The sequence below is a fragment of the Glycine max genome, chromosome 4 (genome assembly GCF_000004515.6).
Source record: "Glycine max cultivar Williams 82 chromosome 4, Glycine_max_v4.0, whole genome shotgun sequence".
NCBI lineage: Eukaryota > Viridiplantae > Streptophyta > Magnoliopsida > Fabales > Fabaceae > Glycine > Glycine max.
The window spans coordinates 40,281,124-40,304,155 of NC_016091.4; positions in this window are offsets into that span (position 1 = coordinate 40,281,124).

The window sequence follows — 23,032 nt, forward strand, 5'->3', positions numbered from 1 at the left end:
ACTGATGTGGAAGTTCCACGTGTGTGTCCAGGTGACACTTAACATACCACATCACACATTTACTAACAGTGTTAAGAGACTACTAATGGCAGGGACTAATGTGGCAAACGGAATGTAAAGTCAATGATCAATTTGACATTTTTTAAATCTCAGGGACCAAATTGACAGTGCCTCCAAAAGTGAGGGACTAATTTGATATTTTACTCAAAGATAAACTAAGTTAGACTTTAAACGAGTTGGACCATAAGCCTCTAATAAATGATTTAACTTATTTTGATTGTGTAGGCTTTTAAAAGACTTTTTTTTTTAGTTTTATAACTGTTGTTTTTTCATTTTTTTTTTCTTTCAAAGTGTTATAGATATAATATGAAGGAAAATGTTAATAATACTTTATCTCACTCTGTTTTTTTTACTCTATATGTAATTGATTAAAATCTATTGAATGAATGATTTTTAATAAGTTTCAACCATTCAGTACCGAACAAATTAAATTGATTAAAAGCACATGACTGGATAGAAAGATTTTGATTAGCTCATGGGAGGCAGCAATTATAGCTTATTATCAGTTTTTTTTTTTCTTTCTTCTTTGGGCGAGTGGTGCAAAAGGGATTTTTTAAGGTGGCTTAATATAGTGATGGCACATGTCACACATACCCCACATGTTAAACCGATAAAAATAAAAAATAGCTTAAATAACTTTGTTATAATGAAAAGTCCATCAAATGGCCAAACACTTATGACTAATTAATTATAGAAAAAATAGATTACATAGATGTAAAATCTTATATTGTCATTTTCATAATTTATTATATAGTATAAATTTATTAATTTTTATAATAATTATTTAAAAAATTATATTAATAATGATTTATGATAATCACGCAAGAATGATGTTGGGTGTTTCTTTTCTTCTTTTTTTATCTCTTTGTATCGACTCTTTTTCGTGGGATATTGTCGGCACCCTATGTTAAATATATTTTCTTGTCGTTTACAAAAAAGTAGTAATTTATAATTAAATAATAATATAAAACCAATCAATCAATCTATTTTGTCTGCTCATAAAATAAAATCATCTTTAAATAAAAATGTTTTCTTTATTAAACTTGATAAATCGTACATATACAATTTAATTACTTTCGTTATAAAAGAAATTAATTACTTTCATGAAAAATCTATGAAAAAAAAATTAATCAGTACGTTGTAAACCGAATTGAATTGATTCACGTCAGATTATTTAAAATTACATATCAAATGATGTAATTTTAGGTAAATATTTAGTTTATATATTAAGATTTGCGTTGAGAAAGAAAAGTGTTAGGAATAACTATGACACACTTTCTTTACATAATTTTTTTTTACAAAATTTTTATGATATTTTTTATTATAAGTTAAAATTTATTGAAAATTATAAATTTATGAATAAGACTCATTAAATAATAAATACGACTTACAAAATTTTATGATATTTAATAAATTTCAGTCTATAATAAAAAAAAATGTATTTAAAAAGATGTATTGTTAGTATTTTTTGTTAGGAATTTTATAATTTCTAATTAATTACTTAGTGTGGGTTACATATTATATTTATTATTTATATTTATAGACTCAATAAAAATGATATAATTTGTTGAGCCTATTGGACTATCATCATACATTAATCTAGGATTGATAAGCGGAAATCAATTTGGTCTGTTAGGGAATAATGAGAACTCTAATAGGTTAAAACCTAAAGTAAGGTTGTGGTTCTCAATACACCAAATCAGAAATTGTATTTTTTTTTTCTCCCCAACTGACGAGAAATCTAAGGTCCCAAAAGAAAAATGGTGATTTGGTTGAGGAAGAACACAAAATCAACAATTCCTCATACTCATCAATTCCACTGCTTATCATGGATCAAGGTATTTTTTCACAACCCCTCTTGATAATCTAACGTAATGTGTTTCCGATTATTATTGATATTTTATTAAGATCCCTAAAATATCAAACAAGTGGTATCAGAGCCACCATTATTGTTAGATTATTGGAAATTAAAGTTATTTGGTTTGTGTTATACCTGTATTATTTGGTTACATGAACCTTAATTTTATTTTGGGATTTTATCTTTGCAATTATAATTATGATTGTAAGTTTGGAATTTTTTTTCTTTTCGATCACAATATAATAATCATCATATGTGCGTTCATGTTTTGCATTCGGATTTCATGAAAAAGAAAACTTTTTTTTTCTTGCTCTAGAATAGTCATCCATTTTTTGTTTCTCGTTCACGTGTTTGTTTTTTTTATGGCTGTTGGTTTTGTTTCTTTATGCATGCCATGAATCCATGCCATGACATGATATACATGTGATACATAATCTTTGGCTTTATTATATCATCATAAGAAAACCCCTATTGCATATCGTTAAATGCAATTTGGCTTTTGCATTTTATTTTTGTTTTCATTGTTTTTATTTGTGAGCATGTAATTATTTTGCAATTTGGCTTATTTGTGAGCATGTAATTATTTTTATTTTTATTATTATTCAGTTTCTGTTGCTAGTGCTGCAAATGTATTTGCTCAAGTGAACAGTATCCCTATGCTGAATGGGACAAATTTTAAGGTCTGGAAGGAAGCGTAGAAATTGTTCTCGGCTATATGGATTTGGATTTGGCACTGAGAATGAAAACGACCAACTTTCACTCTGAAAGCCTCCAATGAGGTAAAAATTGAGAAATGAGATCGTTCCAATCAAATGTGCATTATGATCATGAAGCACTCTATTCCAGAAGCGTTTCGAGGCTCTCTATTTCTGAGGGTGAAAATGCAAAGAAATTTATTGATGAAATTGAACAGTACTTTGCCAAAAATGAGAAGATAGAGACGAGTAACCTTTTGGCTAAACTCATCTCCATGAAGTATAAGGGCAAAAGTAATATGAATGAGTACATAATGGAGATGTCTAACTTGGCATCTAAACTGAAAGCACATAAGTTAGAGCTTGGTGAAGACCTACTCGTGCATTTAGTTTTGATCTAACTTCCTACACACTTTGTGCAATTCAAAGTGAGTTATAACACTAAGAAGGACAAATGGTCCCTTAATGAGCTTACATCTCATTGTGTGCAAAAGGAAGAGAGGTTGCAGAGAGACAGATTTGGAAGTGCTCATTTAAGCTCCACCACTCAAAATAAGAAAAGAAAGAAAATTAAGGGTGCTGCTGAATGGTCTTCTTAGCAAAAGAAACCAGAGAAGGATGAGGAATTTTCCTGCTACTTCTACAAGAATTTTGGACACATGAAGAAAGAGTGTCCCAAGTACGCCACATGGCGTGTAAAGAAAGGTAAATCTCTTGCTCTTGTTTATTTTGAAGTTAATTTAGCTTTTGTACCTAAAGATACTTGGTGGGTAGATTCTGGTGCTACTACTCACATAAGTGTAACCATGCAGGGTTGCCTATGGAGCCGACTGCCAAGTGATGATGAAAGATTCATATTTGTTGGCGATGGCAAAAAGGTTGCGGTGGAGGCTATAGGAACTTTTAGATTGCAGTTAAAGACTAGATTTTACTTGGATTTGTTTGAGACTTTTGTTGTACTGTCTTTTAGATGGAATTTAATTTCTATTTCTAGTTTGGACAAATTTGGTTTTTCTTGTTCATTTGGAAATAATAAAGTTAGTCTCTACCAGAAATCGAATTTGATTGGTTCCGGTTCCTTAATTGATAATCTATATATGTTGAATGTTAATTGTTCCTATAATGAAATATTGCAAACAAATTCACGTGGTACAAAAAGAAAATTAAAAGAGAATTCAGTCACTTTATGGCACAAACGCTTAGGTCATATCTCTAAACAAAGAATTCAGAGACTTGTGTCGGATGAAATTCTTAAACCTTTAGATTTATCATACTTTGAAGTCTGTGTTGAATGCATAAAGGGAAAACAAACAAACATAAGGAAATTAGGTGCCGAAAGAGCTAAAGACATCTTAGAACTGGTACATACGGACATTTGTGATCCTTTTCCAACACCTTGGAATGGGCAACAATACTTTATCTTGTTCATAGATGACTACTCTAGATACGGTTACCTTTATTTGATACACGAGAAGTCTCAATCCCTGAACGTTTTTTAAGAGTTTTAAGGCTGAAGTTGAACTTCAACTAGGAAAGAAAATTAAGGCTGTCAAATATGACTGTGGTGGTGAGTACTATGGTAGATATGATGGATCAGGAGAATAACGTTCAGGACCTTTTGCGTTTTTTTCTCAAAGAGTATGGAATTGTTCCGCAATACACTATGCCAGGCAAACCTAGCATGAATGGTGTTGCAGAATGAAGAAACCGAACTCTTAAGGATATGGTGAGAAGTATGGTTAGTCATTCTTCTTTGCCAGAGTCACTTTGGGGAGAAGCCTTAAAGACCGCAACTTACATCCTTAATAGGGTGCCAAGTAAAGCAGTTAATTAAACCCCTTATGACTTTGGATTGGCAAAAAGCCAAGCATTAAGCTTTGCATATTTAGGGTTGTCCGACTGAGGCGCGGCCTTATAGGCCACATGAAAGAAAGCTGGATTCAAGAACAATTAACTGTTATTTTGTTGGCTATGTCGAACGCTCTCGAGGCTATAAGTTTTATGATCTCACTTTAAGATCAATATTTGAAACGGGAAATGCAAGATTTCTTGAGGAAGTTGAGTTTGGGAAGGAAGAGAACATAAGGAAAGTTGTCTTTGAGGATGAACCTATTATTGACAGTGCTCAAGTCCTCATACCTATTGTTGTTCAAGAAACAACTCCAGTAATAGAAAATAATGTTCAAACTATTGTTGATGACATTGTTCAAGAATAAGACAACGATGAGGTTCTTCCTCAAATACCTATACAACAACCTCAACAACCTTAAGAAGTACCATTAAGGAGATCTGATAGAGAGAGGAGAAGTGCAATCCCTGATGATTATATTATCTTTCTCCAAGAACATGAGGATAACATTGGTTTAACAGAGGATGATCCAATTAACTTCTGTCAAGTCATGCGTAGTTCTAACTTTCAAAACTGGATCAATGCCATGAAGGGTGAGATGAAATCTATGCAAGACAATGACGTTTGGGATCTTGTCGAATTGCCTGAAAGTGTGAAACCTATTGGTTGCAAATGGATATTTAAAACCAAAAGGGATTCAAAGGGCAATGTCGAGAGATATAAGGCTCGTCTAGTCGCTAAAGAATTTACCTAAAAGGAAGTCATTGACTATAAAGAAACCTTTTCTCCAGTATCTTCAAAGGATTCTTTTAGAACAATAATGGCACCGGTAGCTCATTATGATTTAAAGCTACATTAGATGGATGTTAAGACTGCGTTTCTAAATGGTGACATTGAAGAAACAATTTATATGATGCACCCAGAAAACTTTGTATCAGGTGACTCAAAGTCTATGGTTTGCAAACTAAATAAATCCATCTATGGTTTGAAACAAGCTTCCCGTTAATGGTATTACAAGTTCCATCAAGTCATTACCTCATATGATTTTTAGGAAAATGCAGTTGATGATTGTGTATACCACAAGTTTAGTGGGAGTAAATACTCATTCTTGGTGTTATATGTCAATGATATACTGCTTGCTAGCAACGATATAAGCTTCTTACAAGAGATTAAGAAATTTCTGACGAAAAATTTTGAGATGAAAGATCTTGGGGAAGCCTCTTTTGTATTAGGAATCAAGATACTAAGAGATCGCTCTCAAGGTATCCTAAGGTTGTCACAAGAGAGTTATATCGATAAGGTCCTAGATAGATTCAACATGCAAGATAGTAAACCAGGAGATACCCCAATAGCTAAAGGAGACAAATTTAGTCTCAAACAATGCCCCAATAATGACCTTGAAAGAATAGAGATGCAAAAGATTCCTTATGCATCAGCAGTAGGAAGTCTAATGTACGCTCAAGTTTGCACTCGTCCCGATATAGCATTTGTAGTAGGAGTTCTGGGCAGATATTTGAGTAATCCTGGAATGCAGCATTGGAAAGCAGCAAAATGTGTGATGCGTTACCTAAAGAGAACAAAAGGATACATGCTCACTTATCAAAAGTCTGAGAATTTGGAGATCATTGGGTACTCAGACTCTGATTTTGCTGGATGTCAAGATAGCAAACATTCCACATCTGGATACATATGTATGCTGGCTGGAGGAGCTATCTCTTGGAAGTTTGCTAAACAGACTCTCATAGCTTCTTCGACCATGGTCGTGGAGTTCATTGCTTGTTTTGAGGCATCCAACCATGGGATATGGCTGAGAAATTTTGTCACTGGTTTGCGTGTGGTTGACGACATTGAAAGACCATTAAAGATTTATTGTGACAATAACTCAGTAGTTCTTTACTCCAACAACAATAGGAGTGCAACCAAATCAAAGTTTATTGACATCAAGTTTTTGGTTGTTAAAGAAAGAGTTCAGAATAGACAGATTTCCATAGAACATTTAAGGACTAATGATATGCTAGTTGACCCACTTACGAAAGGTTTGGTACCTAAAGTTTTTCATGAGCACACTACTCATATAAGAGTGACTCTTTATAGTACCTTAGTTTAGCGGGAGTCTCATTTATGTTCTATATATGCCTTATATTTTCCAGATATTTGTATAGATTGATTTTCTATAAAATAAAGTTGAAGATTATCATTTCATTCTGAGCTTGTTTTGTTTGCAATATTTATATTGTGTTTGGATTGATCTCTATAAAGAATAAAATTTGGACTAGTTGGAAATGAACATGAATGAGATCACATTGCATGTTATTTTCATGTCGCTTATCCATATTTGATCTATGTCATCAAATATATGTGACATTGGTGATCATTGTGGCTCAATCACGTTGGATTGTGAGGAAAACTGCAATGGTTTTGTGTTACTATACAAGATGGACCAGATTGTTTAAGGAAAGTCTAAAAGTAAATAATATACGGTTGCACGCCTAAAGACTTTTGCAATATAAATGATTAAGGTTAATATGAAGCTCAAGTGGGAGATTGTTAGAAATTTTATAATTCCTAATTAATTAATTAGTATGGGCTACATATTATATTTATCATTTATATTAGTTATTTACATTTATGGGCTCAATAAAAGTGATCTAATTTGATGAGCCAATTGGACTATCATCAGAATTAATATGGGCTTGATAAACGGAAACCAGTTTGACCGCTCGTTATGGAATAATGGAAACTCTAATAGGTTAAAACCCAAAGCAAGGTTGTGGTTCCCAACACACCAAATCAGAAATTGTATTCTCTTCTCCCCATCTGACGAGAAACCTAAGGTCCCAAAAGGAAAACGATGATTTGGTTGAGGAAGAACACAAAACCAACAGTTCTTCAGACTCAATAATTTCGTTGCTTATCATGGATCCAAGTATTTTTTTCACAACCCCTCTTGATAATCTAACGTAATGTGTTTCCGGTGATTATTGCTATTTTATTAAGATCCCTAAAATATCAAACATTTTTTCCTTCTAAATAATTGATTCTAGGTCTTTTGAATTGAAGCAAATTTATGTATCTTTTGGGTTGTATAAGAAAAATTAGGCTAAATTATTTTTTGTCTCAATTTATTTAATAATTTTCATTAGATTCTTTATTTTTTATCTAAATTCAACTTGTTTTGTTGCATCATATGGTCATTAGCAATGTAAATAGTATATTTACATGACAAATGGCCATTAACAACACATCAATAGTCAGGTAGGATTCTACCATTAATGATTTAGACGGAGTTTACATAAGAAATCAAATTAAATTTATTTTAAAAATAAGGAACGTAATTCAACATTTTAAAAATAAAACGATTAAATTAAACTTAATAAATAAAGGGACCAAATAAGTTTTGAGGAATAAAAAAAATTATGAAATAACTTATCACAATGATTCTAAACTAATAAATAAAGTGTTTTTAATTTCATGAGACTTAGAATTTCAAGATTTAAGGATATGAATTCTTTTTATTCAAATTAGCTAGCAGCTTTCTATGCTTCAAATTGCAGAAATTTCTTATTATTCCTATTTGTTAACAATCTTAATGAAAAGATAAGTACTAAATTCAAGTTCTAGTAACAAATTGGAATATATATATATATATATATATATATATATATATATATATATATATATATATATATATATATATAAAATAACTTTGCATGTTTTGACAAAAAATAAAATAAAATCCGAATGCAAAACATTTAATTTTGGAAGAAATATATTCACTAAAGCATTTTTGAAACTCAATAAAACAATAAATAAAGTAACAAGTATCAAAAGAAGAATGAGTTATAAAAATATGAACAAGTTATAAATTTTTTTTATGAACATAAGGGCTAAAGCCCAAGCTTAAACACCCCTGAAGAACGATAGTCCTACTGAGTCATCTAAAAAAGGTAAAAAATGCAATCAGGAATATCATAAAAAACACAGAAATCTTCTTGCAACTGCAGCGCTTCTTTGACCGACCCAGACGCATCATCCACTTTGTTGGCCTCCCGAAAGACATGAGAGAAAGAAATATCCAGCCGAGTAGAAGCCATAGACTTAATCTCCTTCACTCACTTAAAACAAAGGTGGCATTCTAATGTAGCTCCATGTAGAGCTTGTAAGCCTTGGATCATCTTCATCAATGGAGTCCTTTGCTTCTTGAAGATCAATGACAGCATAATAAAGAAGGAGGAAAGGTGATTGGAGACGTCACTTCAAGGAGAAGATGAGTTAAGAAGAAGTTCACCACCATAGGAAGTCACGGATAAGAGCTTGAAGGTAGGAAAAGATGAGTGGAGGGAGAGGGAGAGGGGGGGCAAGGAATTTATGCCTCAAATGAGGTCTGAACTTTGAAGTCTAATTTCTCAAATGATCAAAGTTGAAAAAATGCACATACAAGGCCTTTATTTATAACCTAAGTGTCACACAAAATTGGAGGGAAATTTGAATTTATATTCAAATTTCACTTGAATTTGAATTTGAATTTGTGGAGCCAAAATTTCACTAATTATGATTAGTAAATTTCAGCTATGGTTCAACCCACTAATCCAATATCAAGTCTAAGATTCTCCACTAAGTGTGCTTAGGTGTCATGAGACATGTAAAACATGAAGGACATACACAAAGTGTGACTATATGATGTAGCAATGAGGTATAGCAAGCAAATTCTCACCTCCCCCTTAGGCTGGTCCAAAATTTAATTGGATTGGGCTTCTCCCAATTCAATTAAATTTCTCTCCAAACACACACATCAAATAGTGCACTTAATGAATGTGAAATTACAAAATTACCCCTAATAGAAAAACTAGTCTAGGTACCCTAAAATACAAGGGCTAAAAAATCCTACATTACTAGGGTACCCTCCCAACACTATGGAGCCCTAAATACAAGGCCCAAATATAATGAAACCCTAATCTAATATGTACAAAGATAAGTGGGCTCATACTTAGCCCATGAACCCAAAATTTGCCCTAAGGCTCATGAGAACCCTAGGGTCTTCTCCTATATCTCTGGCTCAATCTTCTTGGAATCTTCTATCCAATGCCCTTAGGGGTAGGATTGCATCACATTCCTTATAGTCATAGGTAGGGTTTTAAATATCAATCCACGATAGTGATTTAGACTACAATGTCAAGATTTTTTAACTGTCCACGACCACAACATGATCCTAATTGGAACCGTATCGACCATATTTTTCCGTGATTTGCTGTGATATCAATAAATAATACGACGAAACCACAACGCGACTGCAACCGATATTTAAAACCTTGTCATAGGCTTGAACGTATTGTAGCTATGTTTTATCCAATGCAGTTTTCTAAATATAAAACATAGTACTTGTCTCATCCATGATCTTATTCTTAAACACATACTCATTTCCTGAGCCAAAGCAAAGGTAGTGGGCCAATCATCAAGGTTTGTAGGACAAGAGAACACTTAACATTCGATGAAACCCACTGAAGCAACATGGGAGAATGAAAATGAGTGGGAAAATTTCCTTCCCACGACTTTCCCCATATATCATAGACCTTTATGTAATCCTTGAAGAGGTGGAGAGTAGACGCGTCTACAAAAAGACACAAGGGACAAATAGTCGAATCAACCATGTGTTTTCTTACTCTTTGTTGGTTAGTTAGAAGCAATTCTCTAAATGTCTTCCAAACTGAAAATTGAATCCTCTAATGAATTGACAATCTCTACACATACTCAAACACAATACAGATTGGGAATTTATCAGTATCTAGCAAGGAATCAAAAGCAAACTTTGAGGTAAAGTGGTAAACTCCCCATCTGCATAACCACGCCAATTAATCAAATACTCTTGAGCATCTTGAGACTGTAAACAAAATATTTTGATTTGGTTAACAATATCATAGGGTAACAAATGTTGGAATTTAGTGAGCTCCTATGATGCACAAACACGATATGATACGTATCCAGTACGACAATACCTTTATTTTAAAAATATATAAGATACGATATGTGTAAGACACATATTTAAAAATGAATAAAAATTCATAAAATACAATAAATATATAACTACAATTCTACAAATTCAAATTAAAAACATATTTCTTGGACATTACTAAAAAATAGTTTTTTTAGAAAATCTCATTCCTTTTTTGAAATCATTTATAAAGAGAACAATTTTCAATTTTTGTTCACTAAGGGACAATATTTCTATATTATACATATTGTGTTTCATATAGTTGTATTGGATTTTTAGAAAGCTTGGATACATCACCATAACAAACTTTTGGATACTTCATCGCTACATATTGGTGATTGGATGATGTATCTAAAAGAGTATCAGTATAGGATACCTGAAACAAATTGAATTCTCAATACTTCATAGGTTTAGATACTCTATTGACATGTATCGGTGAAATATCTAAGAGTATCATATCAAATACGTATCCAATATGGATACATGAAGCAAATTGAAAAATCGATGCTTAATAGGTGAGCTCCCATGAGAAATAAGAAGTAGTCACAAACTTTTCAACATTATTTGGAATCTATTCATCTAGGATTGGATTGACTGCAAAGCTTTGGAGGGAGTTGCTTAATGGGAGCCACATATCAATCCAAAACTTAGCTGATTTCCCATTTCTAACAGACCAAATGAAGTTCTTCTCAACAGAAGTCCAAGAGGATTTAACTCCTTGCCAGAGATTGGATCATGCACGGTTCATGTCAATGATAGGCAAAATGTCATTCCCACACTTGTATTTTGCCCTGACCACCTTGACCCATAAATCATTTGTATTATTAATCAACTTCCAACCCACCTTCATCATAGTTGGTTGCTTTGCTGCCCTCGTGTCTCATAAACCAAGACCCCCTAGGTTTTTAGGAACACAAAGAGATTCCCAGGGAGTTGTACAAGTCTTCTTACTTTAATCATAATCCCCCCAAATAAACCCTCTACACTTCTGATCCACTACATCATGAAAAATTTCACAAGAACGTAAAACATATTTGGTGTAACAGCCCCATTTTTGGTAATATAAATAAAAAGAGTTTTATTTAAAAATTAATAGAGTTTTAAAAAATTAAATAAATGAGATGAAAGAGTTTTTGTTAATTAAAATAAGGGTTTCATACATTAGAAAATAGAGTAAAATGATGTTTTAGAAAATAAATGAATGTTTTAATTGGTTATTTATTTAATGAAAGAGTAAAATAGAGTTCATTTTTATAAAATGATAAATAAATAATAACATATTAGGTCAGTTTTTACAATTACAGTCTCTATGCTCTTCCTTCCTCCCAAATTTGTTCTCTCTCTTTCTTCTCCCAAAACATTCTCTTTTTTCGCATACACCCAAACTTGTCCCAGTAAAACTATGATCCCCGACTCATTAATCATTGGATCATCCTGAAATTTAGACATCAGCTTTGGAACTCAATTTTCCTAAAATAAAGATCAAAGTGAAAAAAGTCCAATGTGAATTAAGGGTTGCACCTAATTGGATTACTCTCCTACAAATTGATAAAGATGTTTTGAGGCCAACTTGAAGAATCACTTTGGGAAGCCCAATTTACAAGACAAGAAGCATCCATAGGTTGAGTTGATTAATTTTGGTGGACTATTAATATTAGGCTGATTAGATGATAATTAAGCCCAACATGTTAGGCCTATTTTCGGACTTGTAATATGTTGTCGCGAGCTTTTATTGTTATTTTAAAATCCTTAAATTATTAGATGAGCTATTGGGTCATGGGCCTAAATTAGGGTTATTAGTAGGAGTATAAATAGATTGGTTAAACACTTTTTTGGGAGAATTTGAAGATTAATCTTTGTTCTTGGATTAAGAACTGATAGTGTTGGTTCTACTGGCAGGTCAAAGTTAGGGTCACGCTCATTTTGATAACTTGGGCTCTACCAGCAGGTCACAGTTAGGGTTAAGTTCCTTTCTTTTTATACTTATTTTCATGATGATCCTAAGTGTTCTCTTATCATTCGACCTATAGGCTTACCTGTTTGGAAGTGAAGCACAAGGAATGAAGTCAACTTGATGCTCAATACTTCTTAAAGGAGGTAATCCATATGGAATTTCTTCTGGAAAAACATCAACAAATTCCTCTAACAAGTAAACAACCTCACAAAGCAAAGAAGAGTTAAGATCATTAGTAAAATAAACATCCTTGTACATGAGTACAAGTAGTTGCTCTCTAGCCATCAAAGCATTATCAACCTTTCTTTTCTTTGCAAATGCTCTCATTCTCTTATTTTTCTCTTATTTTCTCTGTTTTTCTTGAATGTTCAATTGTTCTTCTCTCAACTTACACTCTCTTACCATTCTGATTTGATCAGCATAGGCCTCAACGGGCCGGAAAGGTATTAACATAATGGTGCGATTGTTCAAAACAAGAGCATATCAATCTTTGTAACCATCATGTAACCTTTCTATCAAATTTCCATGGAAGCCCTAGAAGTATATGCCTAGCATGCATAGGTACCACATCACAAAGAACTTTATCCTTGTATTTACCAATGGGAAAAGAAACCAACACTTTCTTGGTCACCCTTATGTCTCTACAATCATTCAGCCACTGAAGTATATATGGATTAGGGTTCTTTAATGTGGGCAAACCCAAACCAAAAAGGTGCTAGCAACATTAGTACAACTTCCACTATCAATGATCAAATTGCATACCTTGTTTTTTATGTGGCATCTTGTATGAAAATATGCTCGCGTTGCTACTCATCACCTTCTACCTTAGGCTGCATGTTAAGAGCACACCTAGTAACAAGAACATCTCCATTTATATGTTAAGCAACATCAACATCACTGTAATCCTCCAATGGTGGCATTTCATCATCACTTGAGCTCTTACTCTCTATGCCTCCATTATCCTGCAATATCATGGAACTTTTTATTTGGACATTAAGAAGCAATATGTCCAACTCCTTGACACCTGAAACATGTGATATCACGAGATCTAGAAGATAAATTAATTTCCATTTTACCTTTAGGTGCAACAAATGAATTTTTGGACTTAGCTTCATCTTTTGACTTTGTCATAAATTTGTTGTTTTGCCAATTTGACTTCCATGAAGAAGGGGAAGCAAATTTGGAAGTACTCTTAGCTTTCAATTGTCTCTCCACTTGAATAGATTTGTGCAACAAGTCCTCCATCTTCACATAATGTTGTAATTCTACCACATCAGTTATTTCCTTCTTCATACCTCCAATGAATCTGGCCATAATTGCCTCATGATTTTCTTCAACAATGGCTTTAATCATGGCTACTTCCATTTCCTTGTAGTAGTCCTCTACACTCATGGAACCTTGAGTTAGAGTTTTCAATTTTCTATGCAAATCCCTATGATAGTGGCTAGGTACAAATATCTTTCTCATGACAGTTTTCATCTCCCCTCATCTACTAATAGGCCTTTCACATTCTTGCGCCTACTAGTCACAAGCTGATCCCACTAAATACTAGCATAATCGATGAATTCAACAACTACTAGTTTAACCTTTTTCTCCTCAGAATAATTATGGCTATCAAACACATGTTCAACCCTTCTCTACCACTCCAAATGCAATTCAGGATCATTTTTACCTTGAAACGTAGGGATTGTCATCTTAATGCTCCCCAAATAATTATCTCTTCTTGGTTCGCCTATTTGCCTTCTTCCAATCTCAAGTTTAAAGCTTGAAATTGTTCATTAACAACTTTGAGAAATAACTTGCGATCCACTCATTCTTCTCCACTCATGATTAAAATTGCTACAAGAATTGTGTTAGAAGTGATCATAAATGGACAAATAAATATCCTCACACAAACACTCTCTCACATATTTACACTCAATAATTTTCTTTTTCACTCGTGTTTCACTATTTTTGGCTTTTTCCCTCTAATAGTCTCACCACTCTTGCATTTTACCACTCAACTTCTCTTTATGAGCTCTTAAGTAAGAAATTTTGGGGTTGATTATACACGACAAGACACAACAAGGAATCAATGAGAACTTAGTGAATAAGAACAAACAAAGGACAAGGAACAAGGAATTTAAGAAAAGTGTTTCTTTTTATTTATTTATTAAGAGAATAAAACCCAAGGAAGACTGATAGAACAAGAAGAAAATAAGATCAATAGCCACACTTTACTTTTTTTTCAATTTGTAAACAAATTTAAAAACTGCCCAGATTTTTCTTCTTTTCTTTTTCCACTTTCTTTTTTTCTCATGTTTTTTTTTTGTTTCTTTTTTATTTTTTTTCTCTGCACTTTTTTTGCATGAAATTCAAATTTGAACACAAACATGTGATTGGGTAGATCCAAATCTAGATTGTAATAGAATTTTGGTTCCAAATTTGAAAATCAAATTCAAATCCTAACAACTTCAATTATCCAAATCTAGGTTGTAATAGAATTGTCTCCAAATTTGAAAAACAAATTCAGATCCTAACAACTTTAATTATCCAAATAGGGATTGTAACAGAATTTTGGCTCCAAATTTGAAAATTGGATTTTTTTGCACTAATTTTTTTATAATATATATAAAAAAGAAGACAAAAGATATTGATAATAGATAGAGTTTAGAAAAGAAAGATAGACTCAAAGAAACAAAACAAAGGAAGATGAAATAATAATATAGAGTTAAAGAAAAAGGCTAAGAACAAACAAAGAAGGAAACACACAAGAAAAAAAACACACAAAGGATAGATAACACCTGATTTAAAGAACCAAAGTTCTGATACGAAATGATAAGAGAACAATTAGGATCGTCTTGAAAACAAGTATAAAAAAGAAAGGAACTTGACCCTAACCGCGACCTGCTGATAAAACCAAAGTTATCAAAAGGAGCATGAACCTAACCGCGACCTGCCAGTAGAACCAACACTATCAGTTCTTAACCCAAGAACAAAGGAAAAACTCTCACAATAGAGAAACTCTCAAATTTCATTAATCTTCAAATTCTTCCAACAAAGTGTTTAAGGAGTCTATTTATACTCCTACTAATAATCCTAATTTAGGCCTATGACCCAATAACTAATATAATAACTTAAAGACATTAAAATAACAATAAAAGGTCGTGTCAACCCATTACAAGTCCAAAAATAGGCCCAACATGTTGGGCTTAATGATTATCTAATCAACCCAATATTAATAGTTCACCAAAATTGATCAACTTAGCCCATGGATGCTTCTTGTCTTGTAAATTGGGCTTCCAAAAGTGATTTTTCATGTTGACCTCAAAGCATCTTCATCAATTTGTAGGAGAGTGACCTAATTAGGTGCATCCCTTAATTCACATTGGTCTTCTTTCTCTTTGATCTTTGGAATCAGCCCTTGCAATGCTTGCTTCATCCTCTTAGTCTAGGACCTTGTCATAGGACCTCTAATTCCCTGTAAAGGATCATTAGACAAGCTGGTTTCACCTCCATTATTCCCTCCCTCTTCGAAAGGATTCATCCTCGAATTTGATTCGTTACCTACATCAAAGAAAGATAGATCAGCCACATTAAAGGTAGCACTTATGTTACCATATTCTCTTGGAAGGTCCAGCTTGTAAGCATTGTCATTTATCTTTTCTATAACTTAAAAAGGCCCATCCCTTCTTAGTTGCAATTTGGATTTTCTTTGAGCAGGAAACCTTTCCTTCCTCATATGAATCCATACCCAATCTCCTGGAAGCTTTTAACTAAAGTATGCAACTGGTTTAGAGTCCTGTATCAGTACAACCCATATTCCAACACCAGGAGCATCACATTCAATTTCAAAAGCTTCATCAAAATTAGGCAAACAAAGAAAAGGTGCATTGGTCAGCTTATCTTTCAATAAATTAAAAGCTTTCTCATGCACATCAGTCCACTTGAACACCACATTCATTTTGACAAGTTCATTTAAAGGTGCAGCAAGTGAACTAAAGTTCTTTACAAGTCTTCTATAGAAGTTTTTGGACTTGTTGCACCTAAGATTGATTTAAAGGTGCAGCAAGTGAACTAAAGTTCTTCATCTCCTTCTCATGACAACTTCCTAAAGGATATATTGTGAGAACTTTACCTAAGAATGCTAATAAGGCAAGAATTTTTTATACCTCATTAGCATTCTTAACATGAATCTTAAGGAACCACTAGAGACGTTGTTATTGTTGTCGGACTACACATGTGAGCCCGCCTAGAGCTAAGGGATGATTTTATCGAAATTGGTGTTAGAAAGAACATGAGTATGGATCATTAGAGGATCAAATTGGGGTTTATTTTGGGATGTTTACTGTATTATAATTTTGTTTGTACAATGATAACTACAAGTTGCTCATGTTTGACAGGTCAGTTGATGCTCTGGTACAAATTGGATGGCTAATTGAGTGTTTGGTTTTGAATGTTAGAAACCTAGAAATTGGGGAATTTTTTATTCTTGCATGTTTTCTTGAAATTGATTAAGGGGTTTTGTTCCCCATGATATGATCACATGTTCTATGCTATTGGTTTTCAATTTGGGTGTGTTTTGAGGATTGAATTGTGTCTCTTTTGCTTTACAAAATGGAGGTTTTTAGCAAAGCACGATCATGCTTGATGCAAGCACGTCCGTTTTTAGTGAAAATCAGTTGTTTTCAGCCTGTGCTATTTTCCTGACGACATGAATTAAATTTTAGCCTAAAAATGACAAAGAAAATGATTGAATTAGGTTTTGTGGTCTGCATGAAAGTTGTAGCCCTGGATGTTAGCTAAAAAATTCCAATGGTTCCACCAAATTCAGAGTAGTACAACCCCCTTGAGAGTCAAATTACTTAGCAAAGGTGGAGCTGTCAGGATTAAGCAATGATCCAATGTTTATCTTAAGTTTAGACATAGTTAATGGTCAAATCGGTTTTTGTGATCAACATAAGAGTTGTACATAATTGTCTTAACTTTCAAACAAGATACATATGAACTTAATAGGATTAGTACATCCCTTATACTTGTAGCTTTTCTCTACAAGATAATTGTCTTAACTTTCAAACAAGATAAAGTCATAGTAACTTAGGAGGAAATGTAAGGATATACTTGTTTACTATACATGTACATGCGATTTCTATTAATTGAATGAATAAGTGAATGATTATATGCCTTAAATGTTGAAAGATTATTATTGTATGATATGTGTGTGTGTGTGTGTGTGTGTGTGTGTGTGTGTGTGTGTGTGTGTGTGTGTGCGTGCGTGTGTGTGTGTGATGTATGAGAAGTGATAATATAGTTCGAATTAATTGATATATATGTGTGTATGTGTGTGTGTGTGTGTGTGTGTGTGTAAATATTACTATTGTGTGATGTGTATATGATTCATGAGACATAATGACATGACATTTTGGGATTATGAAATTGTGATTGAGATTGAGTATAAGTGTCAAGTTAAGCATGCGTTAATTTGTAAGATACACGTGAATATGTGATTGTGAATTGTGACATTGTGAGATATTAAATTGTGGACATGAAATATGGTTGTGAATAAGTATTTGGTTAATACTTTATATGATATTACTTGTGAATTATACAATAACTTGATTGGTGTTTACCTTGAGAAAAGTGTTTATGCACGAGGTGTTAAAAGGAATATATAGGATTCCAAGTAAGGTACCTGAGGTGTTAAAAATGAAAGTGTAGGGTTCCAAGTTAGGAATCTAAGATGTTAAAAGAAAAGTGTAGGGTTCTAAGTTAGAAATCTAAGGTGTTAAATTGTGGCGTAATGTGTTAAACGTGTTTGAAAACAAGTGTGATGTCATGAGTATTGTACACTTATGAGCAGTGTGTGCATGCAAAAATTGTTTTAAGGGTTGGACATGAATCAGGAAGGTGAGGCCTTAACGAATTCTTCAGAGTCTAGGCCTTGGGGGTAAATACACTCGGTTTGAGTGCTCCTTTAAGCCTATGTTGATCCCATATGGTTGGAGCATTCTCGCAAAACAAAGTGACTCTAACTGGTGACCTTATGATTTCACTTAGTGAGAGTGATCTGACATACTCATTCTGTGACGTGTCTTGTTATGTACTCCTAAGCACTCTGGTGTTATTTTTCATTAACATGGTACCACACTGCTGATAGGATTGAGTCTTAGAGTATTTGTTGCATAACGTCTGCGTAATGATCATTGTGACTTGTTACGTGACGATGGATAATGAATTGTGTAAGTGTAAAATGTTGTATTGTACTTGAGATGTGTTGTTTTGAACATGTGTTGTTACGCAATGAGTGATAAAATTATGCGAATTGTGTTAAGTTGGGCTTGTTACACACACACACACGAGCGCACGCGCGCGCGCGTGTGTGTGTGCTATTAGAGCATAGGTTTCTATATTGATTACATGAAGTTTTGAACATCTAGTTTTTATCATTTTTGTTTCACATGCTGAGTCTTTAGTTTATTCTCTAGAGTTTTGGACGATCTTGTTTTGAGCAAAAAATGTTTTCATACCCTTAATTGATAAGTTTTTAATTTAGTAATTAACGCAGATGTGAATATTTTACTCACGTGAACTCCTTTATGTTTGTTGAATAAATCATTTTATGTAATTCCATATTTTCATGTATTTTATTATATAAATATTTATATCGAGGTAGAGGTTGTCACACACACACACACACACATTAATCGTGAAAATTGTAAATAATTTTCAAAAAGAGTAATAATATTCACTAGTGATTAAATGTTTGAGTGTGAGACATAAAATTTATTTTCGATGATAAGTTCTTTTTCGTCAAATAAACAATTATAGTTTTCAACTTAAGAGGATTGCCAAGTATTAATAAAAATAGTAATAACAATTTCGAGAGTAATATCCATTATCATAGTTTATGTGTAAATAGTTTCTAATGATTTCAATAATAATAATTTCAATATCAATGTTTTTCGATAGTAATAATGTTGATGATAAATTTAAACATACATGTTAGATAAAAGTAAAGGTTTCAAGAAGAAATGAAAATTGAAAAAATATAAGGGTTTAAAGAAATGCAAAAAAAGTAAACAAAACAATTTTTTATCTAATGTGAGATGAATACATACACTATAACCTTTGAAATGAAAGTCATTTCTATGTGAACGACGCAGGTGGTGCATGAGAATTTGAGTAGTAGTAATTCAATTTAACGAAAAATGGTTGTCAGATGTCTTATTTATAGACTTTTAACAAGAACGATTGAATTATATGATTTTGACATGTCTACAAATAAATTCTTACCTACTTAGATCTAACAGCTTCAATGGTCTTTGCATGATCTCTTTTGCCAAAATGTTATAACCTCTATTTTGAATTTGAATTTATCCTTTTGTCCCTGCGCTTCTTTCTTCACGTGTGTAATAATACTTTCTAAACTATTTTCATCGAAATAAAATCTTTCAAGTACATATGATAACATTGAAAACTATTTTATGGAAATAATATTTTTTGATGAGAATACTTAATCTTATATACTTCCTTCATCTTACTACCATTTTTTTCTCATTGAAATAATGGCCATCAAAATGAACTAAGTTTCCAAACTTAAAATTTTTTCATAAGAGAGATAACAATATCCTATACTTTTGTAAAAATTTGAACCTAACTCGCTCAAAGTTAAAATGGATTTTCCTTATCAAAGCCGGACCAAAATTGGAAAAGGTGCCTACGAGTTTGAATTTCATTTTCATGCCTAATTATATATGTACATTTTGAAGGTGGGTGTGCTCATACATTTTATTGAACTCATATAGTCCTTGTCAATGATATTCTTTTTCTTTAATCTCCTAACCCCAAACTTAAACCAAGAGACTAACCCCTAATTCGCATTGAGTTCGACAGTTCGAGCTATATATATATGTGCAGTACTTTTTAATTTTTTTTAAATCTTTACATTAATTTTCCTTGACGACAAAAGCTTTTTACTCTTTTGTAGGCCTGAGTGAAGTTTGGATCTCTCTTTATTTGGACAGAAAACTTCTAATTTTTGGCTAACTGATATCTGCGAACACCAATCTCTATATTCTATGGTCTATTTCCTTGCACTTCCTAGATTTCCTACATGGTCCACACCCTAGCTAGTGCTTTAAAGGGAAAGATAGACTCATAAATTTATGAACTTATTACTTATAGCATCAACATAACAAACCAAGATTAAGGTGAATTTGTTGCACGAGTAATATGAAAAAAATAGTCAACTATATCTATAGTAACTGTTATAATTAATCTAGGATTCTAGGGTTGGCCAGTATTTATTAATTATAGATATTGTTATAAATATTTCTATTTATACTTTTAAATTTCACTTAAATTAAAAATAAAAAAAACGAACACATCATAGTATATATATGTAATGATAATGATGAATTTAATTGTCGGAGCTATATAGTGCGGTGCCCTCTCTCCCAGGTTTCCCAAAAAATAGTATATTGAAAATATGATAGGGCATGTAGAGGTCTACTACGTGTCAAATATCATCATGTTTTTCATCTTTCAATTTGAGCCATCTTTTAATACAGCATGCTTAATCATTTCTAAAGCTACCAAACTACAGATTGTATATTAACATTCTTCGGGTTAACTAATAACCAAAAAAATAATTGAAGCCCAATTCCTTCTACTATTATAAACGGGTCAAATTAATGCTGAACTGTAGGGAAATAGCATGCACCAGATTTAAAAGTAACTTTCTAAAATTGCTTGACATATTCATGAAACAGCACGTCATTTCCCAAGGATATCGGTATGAACAATGATAATCACACTGATAATAAATAAAAGAAAAAGATTACCTTTTTCATACAATTAGAAGCCAGCAAGTAAAAAAGAAGAATGTAAGTATGTACTCCAGCTGCAAGAAAGTCCTCTCAGACAGTAATTATCTGCAAGAAACTATCAAGTTTGTACTTGGTGTGGTTTATAAATTTAACTTATAGAGATCTTATTGTAAAAAATAATAATAATTTAATGTAACATAATTTATGTTTTTTTAGTTAATAGTTAATATGTTATAAGTAGGAAATATATTTATAAATTTTATTGATTTTTATATAAAAAAAATTATTTTACTGATAATTAATTTCTGCCAAAACACTGATCAATTTTAATAGATTTCTTCTAATAAAGTCTAGGTTTGAAACATAATTTGTATTTGAACAACTTTATTTAACAATAATGTAATTTTAGTTTATTATAACTAACATCATATTTCTATAATATAATTTCCCATCTAGAAATAAATGCACCCCTCCACCAAACACGCAACAAATAAAAGGAGAGATAATTTGAGTATTTAACTTTAGCCATTCATTGCTCATGGACATGGGTGAGTGAGGAGTTCAATGAAAATGGCTATGACATTAGTTAGAGAGCATGTTTTTCTTAATCAAAATCAAAAAGAGATCAATTGGGTTAATTACCTTGGTGACATGATGGACCCAAAGTCTCCATTCAGTGCACTTTAGTCCTCCAACCCTAATCACTACCCTTCACACCCACTTTGAAATTTCCCAAGTCCATCATCCCAAACCTTTCTCCCTAAGAAAAGAGATAGATAGATAGATAACTCTAACTAAGGTCTATGTCAACATCGTGGAAGTTTGACCAATATATTCCCATTTCCAGAGTGGCACCAGACCAAGAAGATTTGTTTTTTTTTATTATTTTATTATTTTATTTTGCTATATACCAAGAAGAATTTTCGTAGCATAGAGATGCCTACCCCACCTTTATTGTTGTTGTTATTATTATTATTAATATTAACCTTTCAAATTGGAACTCAATAATGAGTGGGCCATAACAGTGAAGAAAGTAAAGAGGAAATTAATTGTCAAGAGGTGGGGAGGATCCGTAACAGTAGGAGAGGGGAAGTTGAAAAAAGAAGATCTAGAAGGGAAAATATCCACACCTCACCATGGATCTGCTTACCTTTCTTTTCCCTTTTGCTTTATTTCTTTATTAATGTAATAATCTTTTTCCCCTCACAGAACTTGGCATGTGAGCAATGTTAGAACATCATCAAAATTTTCCAGTAAAGAAAATTAAATTATCAACTTTAAGAACGTTTGTTTATCAACACGATTCTTATTGTTTTAAAATTAAATAAAAAATAATTTTAAATTTAATTATATTTTTAGTTCCTCAAATACCATGATGGAATGATTTTAATTCCTCATATTTTAATTATGTTAATTGAGACTCTCAAGTTTCTTTTTTTTTTTTTTTTCATTTACAATTAGATCTTTCCATCATGATTTTATCTAATATTTAAGTTATTAAATTTTCTCAAAAAACAAAATCTTTCCTTTTGTTATTCATTGTTTTCATAAAATAATAATTTACTTACAAGCATTATCAACATGACCATTAGGTTAATATATAGTACATTCACAACATCCTTTAATATCATTATAGATTAAATATTTTTTATTTTTTATTTTATTTTTCAACTGATATTTATTTATTGTCATGTTATGTCTATTTTTCACACCAATTTTGTTAAATATTAGATATAGCATGATAGAGACACCTAATTATAAACAGAAATTCAATTATCATTATTAAAAAATTAAGGGCCAAGTAGTGAGTACATGTTTTG